Source organism: Camellia sinensis, chromosome 1 (assembly GCF_055761805.1).
Source record: "Camellia sinensis isolate YWXY chromosome 1, ASM5576180v1, whole genome shotgun sequence".
Classification (NCBI taxonomy): Eukaryota; Viridiplantae; Streptophyta; class Magnoliopsida; order Ericales; family Theaceae; genus Camellia; species Camellia sinensis.
This window is the reverse complement of record NC_138961.1, coordinates 198,620,021-198,633,510: the sequence shown is the minus strand read 5'-3', so window position 1 is coordinate 198,633,510 and position 13,490 is coordinate 198,620,021. Positions and strand designations below refer to the sequence as shown.

Genomic DNA, 13,490 nt, shown 5'->3' with positions numbered 1-13,490 from the left:
TTCTTTTGAACCAATGGAGTATTGGTGGAAGATTTCGGCCAGGCCGAGGTTGAGACCGGCTTGGCGGTTTAGTTCGGCTATTCCCATTATTATACGGTATGAATTGGTGGACAGTTGGGTTGGACATAGTCTGGTTTGCCTAAGAAACTCACAAATCAAGGATTGGACTGGAAATCGTAGTCCGGTCTCAATTATGGACAAGAGGGTGAAGGGGACAAAGCCTTCATTCCCCCACGGTATGACATCTTTTTCTGCCAGGGTAAGGTATACATCGTCAGGTATGCCATAATCCCTTCGGAATTCGGCTAGACCACCTGGCGTCTCAACTAGATACCTATACTTCCCCACTTATTGTATAATTTACGAATAAATTAGTTCGGTCCAAAAACTGTGCTCAGTAGCTCGGTTGAGCGTGCAGAGGAGTGCCTGGGCAACCTAAGTCTGCAAAGTAGAAAACAAAGGGGTTAAGCACAGATCATTGGACCGTGCTACAAAATAAAAGTAAAAAATAGGAGCCCTACTTCGGCTATGTGGATGCTACAGGTCTTATCTCGGTTTCTGCAAGGTAATTGGTAGCTCGGTTTGAGCAGGACTTTGTTAGTTCGGGCTTGGCAAGCGTCTAGATATCTCGGTTGTGGAAACAGTTCTGTTTGACCGGTTGATCATCTAGGGGCAGTTTTCTGAGTTCCATCTAAAAAACTAAGAAAGCTGGTTTAGTCCCAAAGGCCTAGATCGGTTGGAGTTCAGGTATCTCAGTATGATTAAGTGCAAACTTAGTTCGGTTGGTTACTTCGGCTAAGGTCTATCAAGAGGTGGTTTGACTTATTCAAAGCTACTGGTGTAAACATGAAGTATAAGTCCGGTTGCAAGCTGACTAGACTTTTACCTAGCTTAAACAGTATCCTAGTTCGGTTGCGTCATGATTTTGGATCGAAAAAATAGTCTTCTACAGGATATTACATATACACATGTGTTCTATTGTTAAGTTTTTTTTTCAGAAAAGTACAGAGCAAAACGAAATGGAAAGATGTGTTTTGCAAAAACACAGAAAACCAATTACAAAAATAAAGTAAGATGTACAATACTAACCAGATGAAGAAGCAAGAGCTGAAGATGGAAGCAAAAAGCAGCAGATCACGAACTCTTTCAGAAAAAGAATAATGAAGAACTCAGAAGAAAAGGAAGAGGACGAATAGTAGAAGTGAAGAGATTTTTGCTTTAGGGTTTGCTTTTGTTAGAAAGCCCAAAATTTGGGCGGGACTGTTCAAAAAACACAAAGTACGAAGACGGCGTGACAGCCGTCCTCAGTCAATCAGAGCGTGCCACGTGCCATTAGAATGGGAAGTGTTACAGTCGCTGTGATTGAAGAGACGTTTTGACCGGAAAAGCAGAGCCCGGTGTGAAATTAGCTCAGACGGAAGGCTTAAGAGTTTTTAGCTCGGCTGGAAAGGCTAAAGGGTTTTTAGCTCAGCTGGAGAGGCTTAAAAACTTCAGCTCGGCTGGTAGACAGGTAATCCCTATCATGCTGCGCAGATGGAATTAAGGGGCAATTGAAAGGGTAATTTTTGTGAAAATTGGGCCGAGCTGGGAGATGGTCATTATGGCCCACAACACGAAGGGCTGAGTAAAAAGGCCGCAAAGTTACTCCGGCCCGAGAGAAATGTAAAGTTACTCCGGCCCGGAAGCGACTTGGAGTTTGGCCGGTCTCAGAGTTAGTCCAATCATGGCGTATTGTGGTTAGAACGGTCAGAACCTTGCTACTCGAAAGCTCGGTCTAAACACACCATGGGTTGTACATGAGAGAACCGAGATAAGGAGGAGTAAAAGAAAGAACCGAACTAATTATAGTTCGGCCTACTCTGCGGCTCAGCATAGCCATGATTACTTCGGTCATGTTGGAGTTCGGCCATGGTAATAACCATCTCACTTGGTTCAAGCAGTGAGGGGGGTGTTGGAGGATAAGGATTATCCTTCAGGAGGTTAAATCCTAGAAGGACTCTGCATGGAGGAGTAGAAGTCCTACTAGGATTGTGTTACACGAAACCTATAAAAGCTCACAAACATCACCTTTGAAGAGGTAACACACAACTTTTCTTTCTGAACACACAGAGCTTTGTCTATTTGTCAAGCTTGCTGACTTAGGCATCGGAGAGGTTTCCGGCACACACCCGCCGGCTAGCTCACGTTTGTGTTTTTAGGTGATAAAGCGACGTCGTACGGAGGAGCGCAGACTTGATCAACAGGATTATACGACAAGGTTTATTTATTTCCCGTACAAACAGAATTTTGATTACCTTCCTTGAACAAAAATAAAAAAATTAGAGTAGATATGATGCCTGACTGCTTAATGTTAACATCTACCCAGAGATATGATGCACGACTACAAGAAACACAATGACCAAAAATGAGCATACACAACCCCTCAAGGTTTTGATAAAACACAAACATCAACCAAACTTCACATCTATGAAACAGGGACTCAGCCAAGTATTGAGATTACGTGCAAGTAATATTGGACCAGGAATCAATAATGGAAGAGACCAGAACATATCAGTCCAGAGATTAAAGGTAAATCCCTTCCTTTCCTTTTACAGTTGTTCCTGCTTCTTATTGTGGTTCTCTTCTTTTTATTTATGTATTTTTTGTGTGTTATTTTTTCAAATTCACATACCGTATTGGGTTACACCACTAGCTCAAGTTAAAATAATAATTAAACATGCAGGTCATCCTAAGTGTTGGATATGAGATTTAAAATTCAAATGGTTTCCCTCTTTTCAATTATCAAGCAAATCCATATTCAATTCTTCCGTTTGGTGTCGGTACGTGCGTTTAAAACTGCTACAACACCTTGCCTTTTGCCCCAATAAGACATATCTCAGACCACTCGTGGCATCCCTTGTCTTGGCCGAGGAATCTCTGCCTGTGCGGTTGCCTTCACTGCTCATGGCCAACTCGCTTGGGTATTCCCTCAGCTCAGCTGAGCAACCCCTACCGACTGACTTACACTAGGCAAATCTATCTACACCTGAGCTCCAAAAGAACACTCCAGCATTGCCATGGCGGAAGAAATAAGGCTTCACTTGATTTATTGTAGATGGAAGACACAAGGTCTGAAAGGATGTCATCTAGCTTAGAAGAAATTTATTATTACAAGAAGAGAACATATTTTCTCATTAAATAACCAAGGGCTCTTTATGATGGCATGGGGCACAGATTACAAACAGAACTTGGAATTTTTTTTTTTCCCTTCGTCTTTGATAAGTTCTACTGATGATTTGCAGCCAGAACGGGACAGAGAGAGATTCAGCGTTATGCTCCGATGTTTTCATACCTGCCATGTCAATACACAACTTTGTCATGCAATATCAATTAAAATTCCTGCAGGTAATATGTTGATTCCTAAAGGAAGATTCACTGTGAACCCTTATGAGCGGATAATGAATTCTGCATGTTGCAATCTTTCTAAAATAAAACCAAGTAAAACTTAAAATGAAAATTGAGTTATCCTAACCCCCACTTACAAGGAAAGAGTTCGTACGTGTTGATTTTGACTTTAATGGTACACTGATGAGTGATTTTCCTCTATGATAGATCAATCAGTACATCTGCATTTAGCATCTAATTATTTCTTCTATGAATTATATGTTTTCACAAAATGAGGGTTCAATCTCCATTTTTTGGTTTGACGAGTACGAGCTTGAAAAAATAAGACGAGGCGTATTTTTTTTATGTGAGGCTTGACTTAGTTTTTTGGGGGGCTGTAGAAATAAGGGAGATTTATGGGTCGGTCTTATTGGTCAGATTTATTTACCTGTAAGTCCTGCTCATTTTTTTACCTCTCAATATCTTCAAAATACCTTCCTACACCTCCTTCAACAACTCAATCATCAAATCATTGCCATGACCTACTACCTCCCACTTCTAGCCACAGACGAGTACTTCCAACCGCCGGAGATAACCTCCGGCAACCTCTGACGATCACCTCCGGCAACCTCTGGTGCTCACTACTGTCACTATCTCCTAAGATCTGATGGCGACAAAAGAAGAAGAAGAAGAGAGAGAGAGAGAGAGAGAGAGAGAGAGAGAGAGAGAGAGAGAGAGGAAAAGGAAAAGGAAAAGGAAAAGGAAAATGAAAGGCCTTAGTAGAAAATTGTTAGCCTTCATGTCATAGATTGACATAACTATGCCTTTACCATCTACTCTTTGTCCTCTTTCCAGTGATAAATTTATCACTGATAGATTAACCCATCCAACATATTCACATCTATAATGACAAATTAGTGATAAATTCATCATTGTATAAATATAAAAAATAGCAACAATATACAACATATTCAACAAATCAATGATAAATTTATCACTGATATATTAATCATACTGCATAGTCATCTCTCTCTAGTGATAAAAATGTTAAATTTATCAGTATTTGTTTGTTAAAAAATTACAAAAAGAAAAATTTCACCATCATCATCACCATCACAAATTAACATAAGATTCAAAGACATATTCAGTTATAAATTTAGCAGTGATAAACACATTCACTGATAAATTTCTCACTAGTTGTTTGTTAAAAGATTACCAAAAAAAAAACTCGTCATCATCGTCACAAATCAACACAAGATTCAAAGAAATATATCAGTGATACATTTATCACTGATACAAAAGATTTGTTTTAAGAGAAATAAAAAGAGAGGAGGGGAGTGGGGAAAAGGGAGGTGATAAATATAACATGAAAAAAAATCAGTGATAAATTTATCATTATATTAATATCAAAATTTCAGCAGTAGTAGTCCACAACATATTAAACAAATCAGTGATAAATTTATCACTGAATTAAGTAATAAATTCATCAAATTAGTTCAACATGTTTTACAAATGTAGATCTTTACCAACACACTGTAGAAAGAGTCTCGATCTCATCGGCGGCCATGTAAAGTACCAGATTGGCGCCAAAGATGGTAGATTGGCATTGAAAACAACTAGATTTGAAGTCATTAGTGAAGTTCAGCGTTGAAGATGGTGAATCGATGATTGAAAAAGAACGATGGTGATGGCAAATAAAGGATGGAGAATGGAGGAAGAGCGACAGTAAAGGCAAAGAGGAAGGAAGATGACAATGTTAAGCAAGCGAGTCAAACGGTTAAGAAATGGTAAAGTATAGATCGGCGACGGTGGAAATGATTGGTGAACAATGGTGGTGATAATGGCTGGCGAAGGTGGTGATGGTAACCGATGGAGGTGGCGGTGGTTAGTGACGGACAACGATGGTGGTTGCAAGTGGATGGGATGGCCATGGCCATAACTACAATGATGGTATTTTCTAGAGAGAGAGAGAGAGAGAGAGAGATGAGAAAGAAGAAGAGTTTTGAAAAAATGATCAAGAGAGAAGTTAATACAAATTGAAAAAATTAATGAGTAATAAATATTATAAACAATTAAAGATTTAGAAAGTGTTTGGGATGATTTAAATTGTGATTTTTACTAGTTGGTAACAGGGGCAAAATCGGTATAAAAATATATAACAGGACTTCTTGGTGCATGAAATAAAAACTTAGGACCTAATGAATAATAGATTCAATTATTTGGACCGGCTGATAAAAATCCTAAAAATAATACGCTTATTGGGCCTTGCCAATAGTCTAGAACCATTGTTAAGGGCCTTTGCCAACTAGCAGAATAAAACTTATTAAGGGCCCCCAAAGAATGGGGGGAATACCCAAATATGGGACCTGTGGCAGTTGCCTAATTAGCCTAATGGCTGGGCCACATGTTTCCCTTCAATAGTTGTAAATAGAACTTAAAATATTGATAAATGCTAAAATCAACTTACCTAGGAGGCTGGGACATAATCCTTGTCCACGTTGATTAGCCATTAAAGACCAGTAGGAAACGCACTCAAATGTTTGCACAACTGACGATACCAACAATAAACAGCACAACACATAAAGAGAAGACACTGCAGGAATTTTAACTTTTAGTGGCGTTTAAAAAACGCCGCTGTAAGTGTCAAAAACGCCGCCAATTCTTTTTGTGACGCTTAGCCCCGAACGCCGAGGACGCGGCCGTCGCTAAACTCATGCCGACGTCACTGGGACATTTAGCGACGTTTTTGGAAAAACGCCGTCATATCTTCTTGCATAAATTTGACCGTTAGTATGTAGGGTTTAAGAGGCGTTCGTAAAAACGCCGTCATATCCTCTCTTTTTTTTTTTTTAAATTAGGCTAATTTTATTTGATTGAACTAAAAAAATATAGATCATTCCAAATATAAATAACACCCAGCTCATTAACCCAAATTGTTTAATTCCATTTTATCCACATAATATAAACCATGTTACAACGCTTCCTCCAACAGTTATTTGATGCCACCTTATAATCGTGTTGCACATCAGAAGAAGCCGCAAATTAACAGTTATTACAAACATGGTTTACAATTTTGCTGACATCCCAAAGGCCAAACATCTTGCCATTCGAATCAACACTGTTAGAACTGGAAGTGATCACAAAATTGTATATGACTAATGATTGGTAAATGAAAACAAAGCCAAGGTCACCACAACTCTCCATTTGAAGAAGGTATTTCTTATTCCCTCCTTGTACAACTGGGGGTACTTTTTGGAAAGGGAAGCACTGACATCCTGCCAAAGAACATATGTGATCATTCAGTCACATTTAGATTGGTTGCAAAAATAAATGACAAAAAAACGAAATGTGAAATAAAAATTGTGAAACACCCATAACCAACTTTATCCAAAAACAGTTTTGACTTTGATATAAACTATATACTTAACATTGTGAAATGTGAAACACCCATAACCAACTTTATCAACCTAATATTCTAAGCAGCAATGGTGCATATATAGCATGCCATGTACCTATAAAAATTCTAGTAGAAAACTATGGTGTTTATAAACTTTTCATTGCTTTTGTTTATAAAAACACAAATAATGAAATAAAAATTTTGAAAAATGACACTAGACTATGTTAAGATGGATGGATTAGGTTTTTTTAAATCAGTATTGCCTAGTGATATTTTCTTGAGTGTGGGACCAACCAATGTAAGTAATACATTTCAAAGCATTGAACTGATTATGGGAAGAAATGAATGAACCCCTGTTTTGGCCCACCGGACAGCATATGACAAGCGAAAGCACGGTCAAATACAGATCTGAGAAAGAAAAAGGAATAGGAAGATCATGTTTTCTTCACAATATAATTGCACCACATCTACTATTTATTGTTACTCTTTTCTTTTATGCAGAATTGTTAAAATTTGCAAAATTGACCATTATTTTATTAGTATAGTATCATATATTTGTTTATTATCTTATATGAAACATTCAAAATCTAAAGTCAAATAATTATATATATACACACCCACATATAAAACAACATGAATGTTCACAATATATTGGTTCAAGAAGACAATTTTAGATGGTTACGTAACAGGTTTCCGATACAGAAGACGGTACAGATAAATTCTGAACTGGAAATCTTATTTATTAAAATAAAAACTAAACTTACTTACTTGACATGTTGAACTTTACCTCATCATCTTCACTTCTCAACCTCCCCGTCAATCGGGGCATAGAGATGTTGGACTCTAGGGAGCTTTCGAATTGCCTTCTTTGGTTCAACTAATACCCTGACACATACAGCCTACGAAGCAAAATAGAGTCAAAACATAGATGTTGTTCTGGAATTATTCGCGAGGGGTACAAGTGATTATAATTTAAATAGTGAAAAATGCACTAGATTGGCAGTTAGATATTTGTCACAAGTACTATGAAAGACCAATGCCTTTCAGGTTTAATTTTTCCAAGGGGTGTTTGTTTCCTGAGAAATTGTTGGGGAATTGGTTGCCAACAGGGGAGAATGGTTTGTTGGGGATTGCTTGACAAATAACTCATAGTTGCAAGGTTTGTAGAAAAGGCTTGCCAACCAAGTCTCATTCCAGATCCGGCTAAACAGCACAATATATTTATATATAATAAACTACGGTTCAAAATATACATATTCTCCTTCTTTAGACTGTTAAAATTATTATCTTTGGTTGAAATATTCATATATATGATATATAATTATCCTTATATATGACATAATAAATATATAAAATTATATATTTTGTACGTGTCACCCACGTATCGTGTCCTACATTTTTTGAAAATTTACGTGTTATCATGTCCGTGTCATGTCTACGCTTCTTAGAAATATGAGAATAAAAGCACTCACCGGATTCTTCAAGAAAGAGAAGATACCTTTATTTTTTTCCCTCAGCATTAGCCATGAAGACTTCAATTAAAGTTTATAACACAATTAAAATAGCATTAATAGCAAATAACCATAAACACAGTGGAAAATAATATGACAATAATAAGATTCAAAGAATTAATAAACTTATGAGACATTTAATATGAATTGTTATAGTTTATGTAACCTTCTTTAGCCATACATGGACTGAACAACATCCTCAAGCAATGGCACTCCCATCTGGTTGTTTAATGCATTACTGTTAGTAATGGGCGCCCATGTGGCATGACCATTAAATTTGATTTTGAATCCTTATCCAAATAGGTTTTGATTTTGAAATCAAACCTATTTAGGATAACCACTCTTGAAACAGACGTTATCAGTTTGAACTGATATAGATAGATATAATATATATTAGATATTATCTGTATCTTAACTGATATGGATAGATATTATAATATATTAAATATTTGTTATATGGTTATGGGTAATCTAAGAGAAAAAAAAAACGTTGAGTCTGTTTCAACCCATACACTGACTCTCTCCCAAAAATACAACGATCAAGTCTTTGACACTGTGGTTAGTGTGGGTGATATTCAATCTGTGATATCACTCCACTGCTGGGTTGGTTCATCAAGAAGTTTCCTGGAAGCACGTGATTTATCCAAGAAGGTTCTATCATCAAGAAGGTATGATCTGATCATTTTAATCCGCTGCATATTCTGTGTTTTTTGTTTTGATTTACATTGGTATCAGAGCCAATGATGGATATTTTCGTGCTTTCTTTTATCATGTGTATATTTATAAAAGATGTGGAGATACAAAATATTTTTTTTTATGATCATTAATGTCATTTTTAAGAGCATAAATGATTTTATTTTGGAAAAAGGAGTCCGGCAGTACAAAAATCGGAACAGTCAGCACCCTGGAAAGCGGCGCGTGGCAGTCACGCGCCACCACGCCGAAGCCACGCGCTCCCACGCGCTCCCACGCGCCTACACGCGCCGGATGCCATGCTGACGCGCCTGCACGCACCATCACGCGCGCGTCGGCGGTGCTGTCCACGCACGCGCGCTGTCCGCGCCCGCACGCGCGCCGCGTGCTGGAGCCGCGCGCCGAGCCGAGGCTGAGCCGCGCGCCGAGCCGCGCGCCGAGCCGAGGCTGAGCCGCGCGCCGAGCCGATCCTTGAGCCGACTTGCGCTGAGCGGCGCCGAGCCGAGCCGAGCCGTTTTTCCGCGCTGGCTTGGGTCTAAGGCTCTGTTTGTTTGTTTTTTTAATTCTGAATTGCGTTAATTGGCCATAATTTATTCGTTATAGCTTTGTTTTAAGCATGGTTGGTACCCTTAGACTCAGAATTATTTTTTCTACATTCTGTAAAATTTTGAAAATTTTACGAAAATATGTAATATTTTTCCTGTGTTAATAATGCATTTGTTTTGCTTTAAAATGCATCTGGTGTTGTATGATTAATTTTCTGGGGTTGAAATTTTTATTGTGGACTTCTGAAATGTTTTAATATCTACTGGTAATATTTTCTCATTTTATCAGTTTCTGGATTTTTTATTTCTAATTTTATGTGTATTTATTAGTCATTTAAAATTCCAGAATATTTCAGAAAAATTTCAGAATATTTCAGAACAATGTACATTTTAATTATGGAATAATCTGAATATTGTTTCTGTTTACTAGTTTCTGGATTTTTTATTTCTAATTTTATGTGTGTTTAATTAGTTATTTAAAATTCCAGAAAATACCAGAAAATTCCAGAAAATTTCAGGATGATGTACTTTCTGTTATGGCATAATTTAAATATTGAATACAGCATATTTTTTTGGGTTTGTAATATGTTGTAATTAGAAGAGCATGATTATTATTTATTTATTTATTAGAATTCCATTATTAAATAAATATAGCATGAGTTATTTGTAGATTTACATTAAAATGCTATTGTATGGAATTTATCATGCTTTGTATATGCCATAGTCAGTGGGAGGTTATTCGGTTGAAAGAAATCTTTGTAGATTAACTCCCGAAAACCAATATTTTGCGCATAAATTAAACTAAATTTTGGATAATTGTCACTTGTGGCGCAAGAGATGATTACGAGCATAGCGGATTTTCGATCTTGCGACTTGTGTAATATTGTCACTATTTAATTTAGATTTTTGCGGCAAAATTATATTATGCTAATCAAATTAATCCCAATGCGAATTTCTCTCTAAATTGATTTAGCTTATGGAAGTTAATTTGGTTGACCTAGACTTAGTAGAGATGTTCAAATGTGAACAAACTAATCCCATTCTTTAGATGAGCAAAAGTCTTGGAGACTTTAGGTCAAACCTTAATTGAGCCAAAGTAAGGAAACATGACTCAAAGTCGCCGTGGTTTTGTTGCCTTGTTTGGCACAATAAAAACTAATGTGTGCGCTATAGTTAGCGGCACGCTACATAGTTTTGGTTGAAGAGTTTTGGAGTTATGATTTTAGTAAGCCCTCAATAGATCTGTATATGATCTTGACTAATGAGCTGCGCGGATTGACTTTGTAATTTGACTTGTAAATAATGTTACATCATTGGATGAAGTAACATTCAAGAGTCACGTCATCCAAGAAATGCGAGCTTAAATAAATTAGTCATTAAGTGTAAGACGAGTAGCCAGTACGAGCAGTGTTTTGCTCTCTACCCAATTATTGGGAGTGGATTGAGCGAAATTTCATGCACTATAATAGTGTGCGTTGAAATATCACGTGAAGTTAAAAGATTAGCGCTTAGAAGCTGCAAAATCTATTAACACTGAGTGAAAAGATTGGCGCTTAGTGGCTGCAAAATCTATTAGCATTGCCAACTTGTCTAAGTGTGTACACTTACTGTTTCCACACTTGAGTGTGAAACATGGATGAGGTGCTTCTTTGTGTGATTCCTTTACTAGGCTAACGTTTTGAATAACATTTACCACTAAGCGCAAACGTTGCAGCATAGTAATGAAAAGGTTAAGGCTGACAAGGTTGTTATGACTCTAAGAATTTAACGCATCGCTTGTAAGAGCATTGTGTTGAATTAGACTCTTTAGCCGAATTCGCGCTTAAGTTACTTCAGGAGCTATCATAGTTGATAGCTTATTCTCTCCTTCTTGTGGATAGTAGAATTAATTGCAAGTAACTATGAAGCGAGAAATAGAGATGGCAACAGGAGTATCGTCATCTTTCAAATAGATGTATTAAAGTGTATGGAGAATAAAATTGACTTGAAGGTGCAGGGGATTAGCACTTACTAGTTAAATTTGCGACTTAGGCGCACTTGATATCTCCATGACATCCCTTTTATGATCTAGTGAATATGACTTTGTCGTGAGTCATTACCTAGTTGGGCCTAAGCCTTTAAAACTTGTCTTCGAGAACTCACACATTAAGATGATTGGAATTAGTTTATGACATTGGTCATGAACCAGTGGCTTATTATACTTAATCACATTAATGAGATGATGACACGATGGTTTGAGTAGGCCTTCTCGGGCCCACTCGCTTATGACATCCTGCTCTCATGTGAATGTGTAACTTTGTTCGCAATGGGTGCGCACAAGTAAGTAGGAAAGCCGCAGAAGGTCATTTGTTTTGGCGCATTTAGTCCACTATAATATTTTGTGACTAGATATGTGTGAGGGTACAATAGCTAAGCCTCAATCTCGACACATTTATAGATTACGATACGCATCTGAGTCAAAACTATTTGATCTCCCATAAGTCAAAAGTTTTGAGATGATTTTTGACATTGCACATATGAGGTCGAGATCAATTAGATAAGAGTTTTTTGTGCTTTTAGTTTTGACCAAGGTGGCGAGTATCTATTTGAGTTATTTTTCCAGAAAAACTCTGTGAAGAGAGATGGATGCTTAGAACATTGATTATTCCTAGTACTCAACAACACACTGGTGTAGTAGAGATAAGGAATTAAATATTGTTAATGTTAGGTAGATAATGGCGCAAAATGTTTCCCAATTGGGAATTGCACTAGTTTGTTGCCTATATCCCTAACTAAGTGCCCTCCATATCAGATTTTACACTCCATTTTTGAGTAATGGGTTAGCAGAGAGCCATTTATGGGCGATCTGTAACCATTAAGCAGCTTATCTTTATTCTACTTCCCATAAGATTGCGAAGTTAAGACCTAGGGTTCTATAGCGCATTATTGTATGCTGTCTTGTAAACACAAAGGGTCGTGTGGCGCATTATTGTATGCGGTCATGCAAACCCTCCGGGTCATGTGCATATAGGTAAGCAGCTTTGTGGTAGTGTAACTAAGTCACATAAAGTTTTATTAGTAAAGGTGACGTGAATAGAGTTTTCGGAACTCTATAAGATGGAGAATTCCAAGCATAGCGCTCTATGTAGCCTAGTTGAGAATGGAAAGAAATTTCCAATATCCTAGGGACAGTGGGAGCGATGTGTCTACTAATGGATTACTCCATTAGAGCAGAATACTCTACATTCTTAGTTGCGTGGTAGCAAATGTGAAAATTTTCCACGTCATCACTGGGTGATTGAGAAGGAAACATTCATGATTGCTCCGCAAGATGATAAAGAGCCTAGGATAATGCCAAAGGCTCTAGTCCCCTGTTTTTAGAAAGTGGATCAATGTTGCGCAGTTTAAGACAAAGTCTTTGAGGATTAACCATTTTTATAATTTGGTTGACTTTCCATTATGACGCAAAACTGTTATAAAGTTATGCGTAATTTGGATAGTCATTGTTGAGGCATAAGGCTCGCTAGATACCGAATGGTCGCACCATTGAGGAAAGTGTTGACCATGAGAAGACTTCCTCCTGGGGAGTGAGGTTATTTTGACTTAGGCTATGATTGACATAAGTTCAGAACATTGATTTGTGGACATTGTGACCCGTTTTTTCATTAGAGAATTGGATAAGTAGATCCGTAAGGATTTACCTTCTGCTTTTATGGTGAAAAGTTAGGAGCGCAAAAAGGTTGCTGGTTCCAATAAATCTTTTACAGCCTAAAACAGTTATCCAAACAGTGGTTCTTAGATTTCGTCAAGCCATGATAGGGCAACGATGATCGATGAAGACCACTGAGGCATGATCAATGGTCCAAAAGAAGTTTTTCCTTACTTAGTCATTATGAGCCAGGAATTTATAAGGTAGTCGCCATCTAGGGTGGGCAGTCCTCTATTTTAGATATGATGGACATGGGTGATGTAATTTATATGCTCGGATGTACGATCCTTAGG

General features: G+C 37.6%; 1 long non-coding RNA gene across 1 annotated transcript; it reads right to left on the bottom strand.

The window, feature by feature from the left end:
- Nucleotides 1-6,286: 6,286 nt before the first annotated feature.
- Nucleotides 6,287-7,601, bottom strand: LOC145790499 (uncharacterized). The gene is made up of 2 exons (XR_014329246.1): nucleotides 7,055-7,601; nucleotides 6,287-6,638 (listed from the first exon to the last, which is right to left on the bottom strand). It is a non-coding gene; the product is annotated as an uncharacterized LOC145790499 (long non-coding RNA).
- Between the last annotated feature and the right edge of the window lie 5,889 nt (nucleotides 7,602-13,490).